The sequence below is a fragment of the Fukomys damarensis genome, unplaced genomic scaffold (genome assembly GCF_012274545.1).
Source record: "Fukomys damarensis isolate Sample0158 unplaced genomic scaffold, DMR_v1.0_HiC HiC_scaffold_6, whole genome shotgun sequence".
Classification (NCBI taxonomy): Eukaryota; Metazoa; Chordata; class Mammalia; order Rodentia; family Bathyergidae; genus Fukomys; species Fukomys damarensis.
In genome coordinates, this window is record NW_022900918.1 from 5,193,068 (window position 1) to 5,201,346 (window position 8,279).

At 35.6% G+C, this 8,279-nt stretch overlaps 1 pseudogene; it reads right to left on the bottom strand.

The window, feature by feature from the left end:
- Positions 1-6,435: 6,435 nt before the first annotated feature.
- Positions 6,436-7,509, bottom strand: LOC104867715 (annotated as a pseudogene).
- Between the last annotated feature and the right edge of the window lie 770 nt (positions 7,510-8,279).

Sequence of the window (8,279 nt, forward strand, 5' to 3'; positions counted from 1 at the left end):
GTGTTGGGTATTTAGCTCAGGGGTGCTGCCATCTACCTCACAAGCCCTGGTCCTGAGTTTGATCCCTGGTACCACTAAAAAAAAGTGTGAAAATGGATATAGTTTTCATTATAAAATCTCTATATTTTCTTAGCTAGTTATTTTAGGAATAACTAACTAAAAACAAAAATAAAACACATTTGAATTGACAAAATTTGTGCAATTTTTAAGAATTTATTTAGTAAGAAAGGTGCAATGAAATAAATAAGTCATACATGTATAAATACCGAATAGTTTCTCTAGTGTGAAAAACTATAATGGTAAATAAGATCCTAATGGTATAATTGACAATGTGAAATAGGAAGAAAAAGGCTAAAGGTGTAGGAGAAGTGGGAATGGTAGGGGAAAGGCAATAAGGGGAAAAATCATGAGAAAATGAAAAAATGGAAAGAAAGTATTTGTAAATAGGAAAGGGAGGAGGGGATGAAAGGAGGGCAGGGACAAGGGGGAAAAATGAGAACCAAGACCTGTCATGTAAAGGTACAAGATCTCAATGATGAATTTAACTGTACTGTATACCTAAAATGTACCAATGAACTCAATGAGAAAAAGAAAAGGTGCAATGTTAGGAGAAATATATAATGTAAGTCAGAACACAACTACAAGCTATTACCTTAGAATTACAAATTTGTTAACACAGGAAAATTACAAGATAAGAAATACAAACAAAATATCTGCAGATTGTAACAACCTAGTTAAAATTGAGGCTATATTGTTGCTATTTTGATACCTCTTATTTTCTGAAGCTATATCCTTTTGTTGTGGATACCATGCTGATTTTTCTCTACATTGGTCCCATTTCAGCTCTCCAAAGTTTACTTCTTTAGGTGAAGTAGGCCTCTCATTTCTATTACCCTGTTGAATTCAAGTACAACATCTATTTTCTCAACTTGAGTCATAGCCAGGCCTATAAGCTCTCATAGTTTTTTGAAAAACTATTTCTTACCAAAAGAAAATAAGGAAGATCTTGCTTTTATTTTATTTTTACCTTGCTCTTTAGATACTGTGTGTATGTGTGTGTGTGTGTGTGTGTGTGTGTGTATGCGTTTGGTCTCTTGGTATCTGAAGAAAGGAAAATAAACTGTTTATATAGAGTAGTTGTGTCTTGACTATACGAATAATGCAGTAAGATCTCTATTTTCATTAGTATTTACAACAGCTGACAGTGCTATCTCATTGACATATGAGTTGCTTCAATGCTCCAATATTTTGTTTATTTTCCTGATTCACCTCACATACGCAGAACAGGGTCTGGGCATAGCTGGTGTTAGAATATATGAGAATGTTTGCTGAGGAAGAAACAAATGATACCTGACTCTATAGACTTCTAAGTGTAAATTTTTTCTCATAAAACCTTACTTCTATTTAATTATATCATACTCCAGTATTAATGGCTTTAATTTTTTTTAAAAAAAATCTTTTATCAGTTTCTTGAAACTCAAAAGAAAACCCTTTCATTGGCAGATGAACCATTGGCTAGAAAAGAGAAAATCAGTAGTTAAAAATCTGCTTCTGGGCCTGGGGATTTAGCTCAGTGGTTCTGACGCTTGCCCTGCAAGCATATGGTCCCAAGTTCGATCCCTGGTACAAAAAATAAAAAATAAAAAATAAAAAAAAATCTGCTTCTGTCCATTGCCTTTAATCCCAAGGCCGTATTGCTTCAAAATAATTGTCATTTCCTGGGTAAAGCCTACATGCTTGTTGTTTGATAATGAGATTATTTCATTTTCACCGAAACACGGAAATGTAAGCACTTTCTTGTTTTGTGGAGGAAAATATTTAAAATATTCAGTATTCAAATTGAAAAGAAATACGTTCTTGTTTTAGCCCTTGGGAAGTTCAAGTATTTGTCTTTGAGTCTTCTCATACATGAACACTGGAAATGTGTGGAAACCCGTTGGTCATATTTGTTCAGGAGATAGAAACATTTACTGCACTTTAGGGATCGTATTAGAATGTCTTCACCTCTCTTCCTTCATCCTTTGTCTCCCATACCTGGAGCCACAACCTGTCTATTAAATAAGTTGGGGCAAGGGAAGTGCCTATCTATGACCTAAGCTGTTTGGATCCTTATTCGTCAGACTGGCCTCCTATCCATATAAATAAACTCTGTCTTTCACAGAGGGACTCATGGCCTTACAAAAGAGGAAGTGCCCCATGCGGTCTATCCTCAGGTCTGTATGAACAGTCTGGATTCCAATTAGCAATCCTTCATTATCATCACTCTTATTTCTAGAATCCTTAGGCAAAAAGTCCAGTACAGATTTCAACAAACATGTATCTGATATTTTGATCTCCATTATGTGCCATTTGGTGTGTTCTGAAATTGGGAAGTGGATGGTAGGTTCTCTAAAAATTATTATCTCTTTCTTTAACTATGAAAATCTAAAAATATGTCTTTTCAATTCCTTAAATATTGCTACATGAAGATGCTTCCACTAATTGTGTACACATTATAACAGTAAAATTATTGACTGTAAAACCTTTATCTATTTACATCTACTTTGAGTAAAGAGAGGCAATAATGGCATGTGGCTTTATTTGTTCAAAGCAAAGTGAGATGATTAGATTTAAAATGAAATATACAAAAAATTGGGGGCTATGCTGAAAATATTGATGAAAGAATATGTGAACAGGAACTTTTGTAAATTACTCATATCATGCTGTCAATAAAGCTTTAAAATCAGTAAATTAATTTATATTACTCTTAGCGACACAAATTTACATCTGGAAATGACAATTTATTAATTTACAGACCTTACTCTTAAAGGAAACAGACTTGAGACAGAGAAGTGAACTGCCCCTGAACTTGAATTGCTAACTGCCTTTTACTAATCTCCTGCATTTTCTATAGCCAGTCAAGTTGATAATCAAGGTTAACTGGCACAGGATGTTCGGAAGAAAATCAGGGAGAAGACAGAGATAAGAAATAAAGAATGCAATACATACAGAGTAACCTTATTGAAGATAGTAAATTCAATATATAATTTAATGCTTAGTTTATTCATTCCTATTATTCCTATATTTTATAATATTTTCCCAGTGTGCATCAATTATTAATTTCATATTTATTAAAATAGAAATTGCTTCACTGAGTGACTATTATTATATGTCAGGGAAGACCTATCTTACTGTTTTGCCATATTTTATTTGGCAAAATTTGAGGGAATATCATAAAATGTATTATTGCAAATAATAATATTAGAAAGTGTTAAGCAAAATTCACCACCTTATATATTCTATTGTAGGGCACAGAGGTATGTATTGATGACCTTCTAGGTTAAGTGAAATAGACCAATAAATAAACAGTTTCACAGTAAAATTAGCCATTAACTTTTATTTTTCTTTTGGGCAACATCATGTATTCTAAGGTCTCAGAGGTAAAATGGGCTTGCCTTTGATGATATAGAAAATTTGTAGGTCTCCTGTTGTTCTCAAAACTGTGGTTAGGGATGAGTTATAATGAGATAAACTCCATATGGCCTCATCACAGTAAAACATGAGATTTTTGCAATTTAAAAAAGTACTGGAGGTGATTTAAATATCTGAGTGAGGTAACAGACACAAAGAAACAAGATAAAGTAGGACATAGGATATTGTCATCTCATTTTTTGCTGTTTTCCTTGTGAAGTTTTATATTGTCTTAAACTCTTTCGAATCGTGATCTAGGCTTTAATAAGCTTAACTCCTGAATTGAAATTCAGTTTATAAAATGGCATTACGGCATTTTCCAAAAAACAGGAAAAGTCATACTTTGAAATATAAGTACATCAACCAAAACTCAGTTTATGAACTAGCTATTCAATTTCCTCAATACCCTCAAATTGTGGAAAAATATATTCCTAGGTTCTGTAGCCAAACTATTTTTTTACTTCATGTATTAGTAACATATTCCTTTTGAATGAGAATATTCAGTGTTTCTTTCTTCAAAATACCTTAAAATTCAGCTGGCATTTCATATATTTTTTTTACAAGCTTGTAAGAAATATCTAGGGAAATGTATTTCCTGTGGATGAAATCTGACTATTAATCTTTTCAAACACCTACAATAAAACACAAATCCAAAAAATAGGGTATTATGGAAATGTGATTTAAATTCTAAATTAGATTAAGCTAAATTTCTAATGAAGTGGTTTAATAATTCTCAAAGCTTCAGTGTATTTGAAGAATTGCATCAGGCTCTGGGACTTCAATGACATGATGTAAAGTGAAAGTGTTTCTGTCACCTCTAAGTGAGGATGCTTTTATACAGATAGCCTTTAGGCAAAAGAAGCCAACAGGAAGCCTAACAAATCCATGGCAATGCAACCTTAATCTATTTAGAAACATCAATTTGCTTAATCCTATACAAATTAATCGTGCATGAGTCTATGAAAACTACAAACATATCTACGTGAAAGAACGAAAGAAAGAAAGAAAGAAAGAAAGAAAGAAAGAAAGAAAGAAAGAAAGAAAGAAAGGAAAGAGAAAACAAAATATCAAATCAATTCCTGGGAGCTACAAAAGCAATAGACTGCTAAAAAATAAGAACAGTTGATGCTTTTCAGTTGGTTTGTAGCAATCAGAGATAGAAATGAGGTTCTAAGAGTCAGGAAAACAGCCAAAGGCACAAACTTCCATATGATTATTTCTTAGAAGGAGTGTGCATTCAAAACATAAATATAATTATGACATCCTGCTTCATATATATGGACTGCATCCTTCTAAATTTATACTTTTTGCATATTATGCAAATACTTTATTTTGAGCTTCAACAGTGAAACATTTTAATTGCTTTGAACAAAATTTAAAGAAGCCTGCTTTCTATGGAAATTAGCAAATTTTATTTGTGCAGCTTCACTGTCTTTTATGTTCTTACTGTGATTTGTAATGTTTTTCTCACCTCTTACACTCTTTTCCGCACATATTTTTAAAAATAGACTTAAGTAATGTACTTCTGTACACAAATATGGGTAGCAGGTCAAGGGGTTGGTTAGCAGGTTTTGCCAGCTACATCAAGTGATTCCTCCTCTGGCAGGCAGATCTTGCCATATGCAGAGGTATGTGCTAGATACTAGGCAATTAAGAAAATCGACTCTTTTCCAAGACATCTATTTTCATATATACATATATATATATATTTCCTCCACATGTAGCCAGTATCCTTATTTTTGTCTATCATTCTTTTGCAGTCACGTGAGTATGTTATTTAAATGAACATAAAAGACATGTTGGTGTATTTATCATACTACTGCTGAACATGTATCTTGGATAGTAAGTTTACTTTTACAAATAATTTATATTAATTTTGTTACTTTATTAGTTTTTTCTGAGCTGCTTTATTACTCTTGAGTATTATTATATTTCTTTTTTTCTGGTTCATTTTCATATTTATTCCACATACACTGCAGATACTGTTTAAGAATTCTCTATGAAGAAACCACACTGAGTAGGTGACTAAGTTCACTAGCAATTCATTCCTGGACCTTTTAAATGACCTTTGATCACAAGTATCAGAATACTTCCATCCCTCTTTCAGACTCAAACCAGAGAGGTATTTTTGATAAACTCTATTATTTATTAAATTATACATTTTTTAATCAAAGAGAAAAATAAAGACAAGAGAAACTTCAGACTACAAGGGCTAGAAAGCAATGCTTATGGGAAGGAACACCATGAAATGTGTCACAAGGATTCTGAATCCAAAGTCATTAGCTGTTTTTCTTACAGTTCCATTTCAATAACTTTACTATGAAATGATGCTACTCATCTATTTGTTAAACCAAATTGACGTCTATCTCCACATTATGTTAAGCTTCCTGCTCATAATGATACCAATAACGCACAGGTGCCAAATTTTATTAATACTTTTATACCAATCCATGCAGGGGAATAACAATGCTAGTCATCTGAGGACCATTAATGCACAGATAATCTACACACACTGGCCAAAAGAACTAATTTTTTAAATTATTTATTTATTTGTCTGTTTGGGGGTGTTTGTTTTTTTGTTTGTTTGTTTTTTGAGACAGGGTTTCACTATGTAGTTGCCACTGACCTGAAATTCAGTATGTAGCCCAGGCTGGTCTTGGACTCACAGAGATTCTCCTGCAGCAGCCTCCCAAGTGCTGGGATTACAGGCATGTGCCACCGGCAAAAATATTTTTTAAAAACTATAAGGAAAGCAGATGTGAAGAAGACTGGATTATTACTAAACAGGTCTTAACTATTAACACCCAAGTTCCTTATATTAAATAATTATTTCCCAACAGAGAGATTTAGTTTTTCAGTTCTATCCTTCCTAGACCCATTCTCATGCATCTCCCAAAGTGAACTACTAGGCATGAGTATAATGTTATGTGGGCAGAAATGTACAGGGAAGCATCCAACCTTGGGCACCGAGCTGAAGACATCTGCTTATACTTTTGTTACTGTGAAGTGTCCATCAGGTCTTCTGGATCTGACACTCACTATTCCATCCCTCTTGCTGACAAGTCAGTTCCTGATCAATCAGCTACTGTCTGGTTTGCATTTGGCACCAGTAGTTTCTTGTGGGTCAATGAATTCTGTGCAATAACTGCAGATACATCCTCACTATCATTACTGGCATCTGATTCGTTGTTGTTGTTGTTGTTGTTGTTGTTGTTGTTGTTTTTTAATGGAGGTGTCTGGCGCCCTACCTGAAGATGGCAATTCATGGTCTTCTTCTCCTTCTCCCCTGTGACTCCCATCATTTATGCTGTTTCCACTGAGTTGTAAAAGAGTTTTCCAGAGAAGTGCCTGCATCAGGGATGGTGTGGCAGGGCGGGTCAACTGCCCAAGCATTTATGTCAGGGGCCTCACAGAAGATGACCCTGGAGGCTGGACAGACACTCCGCTCTGTATTGACATGTCCTTGCTGACGGCAGAGCTCTCGCTCGCTAGGTTTGCAAAATTTGCTTCACAGTCCAGCCTAAGCCCAGCTACTCCCTTTTTTGGTACATCTTTTATATCTCGCTTAATCTTCCTGCAGTGCCCATGTTCATTTCTCCTATATCGAACCGTAATTTCAAGATCAGCAGCATACAGAAACCCAGCAATTAGCATTTCAGTGTTCTTCTTCCCTTTGGCAAAGGCATGTTTCAGCTCTGTACTACTGCGCTCCTCCTACTGCCACCACCCATTTCTGCCTTCACACTACCGCTCGAATTGGCCATTCCCTCTGCTTTCTGCCTTGAGTTCTTTTGGCGACAAGATTGGCTTTTGCAGGAAATCCTCAGGAATTTCTTATCGGTGATAGGCACATCGCTTCCCAAGCCATGAGGCTCTCTTTACACACAGAGAGCAGAAAACACTCTTACAGGGCAGACTGACTGGTGAACACATTTGCCGACAAACGACACGTTCAGGAATGGCCGCAGAAGATGTGGCGTTAGAACGGGGCTCGTTTGCGTTCCTGTTCGTAGGAAGCGTGTTTATGGATTGATCGATTTCACCACAGCCAGCCATCATTTCCGTTGCAGATCCCGCAGGTGCCCTCCACAAAGACAAAGCAACTTCTTCAACAGCAGTCAGCTAGCTGGCCGTACTTTTCTTCCACTGCTGGTTCATTCTCTGTGCTCAGCCACTGCTGTGGCTGCCACAGCCCTATTATATTTCAGTTATTTTACATTACAGTTTTTACACTTAGGAACGTGATATAAACACTTGGCTCAGTAAAGGATTAATTGCCATTTCTATTCCATTCCTTAAAAATGAAAGAGTAATTGAAGTGAGACAGCCCTGATCAGCATCCACTTATCACCTCCACCCTAATGGAAAACTCAGGCAAAGTTACAGCAAATCTTTTGAGTACGCTTTCTTTGGGTGGAGTATCTTTTTGTTGTTGTTTTTCTTTTTCATTTTTCTTCCCTTCTGTTTGCTGAATTTACAGCCCTTGACCATCTCAGCTTTCCATAGACAACCTGGCCAAAGTTCTCACTTGCCTGCCGGGCCCTTTGTCTGTCTTCGACTTCTTGGATTTATATTCTTTGTGTTTGAGAATCGACTCTTTTTCCACTCCAGTCACCACCAAACAGGGTAAAATGTTGGTGCATAAATTTCCTCCCGTTTTTGCTTCCTGTTTATTTATGAACAATGGACTATATGCTGCTTTCTAGAAAGTTAATTATGTGTTTATTTATTGAATAACAACTTATTGAGAAACAACTGTATGCCAGGATTTGAGTCTTGACACAAGGCAGACCGTATTCATTGAGCCAGGCAAGTGCCTATATTAGCAT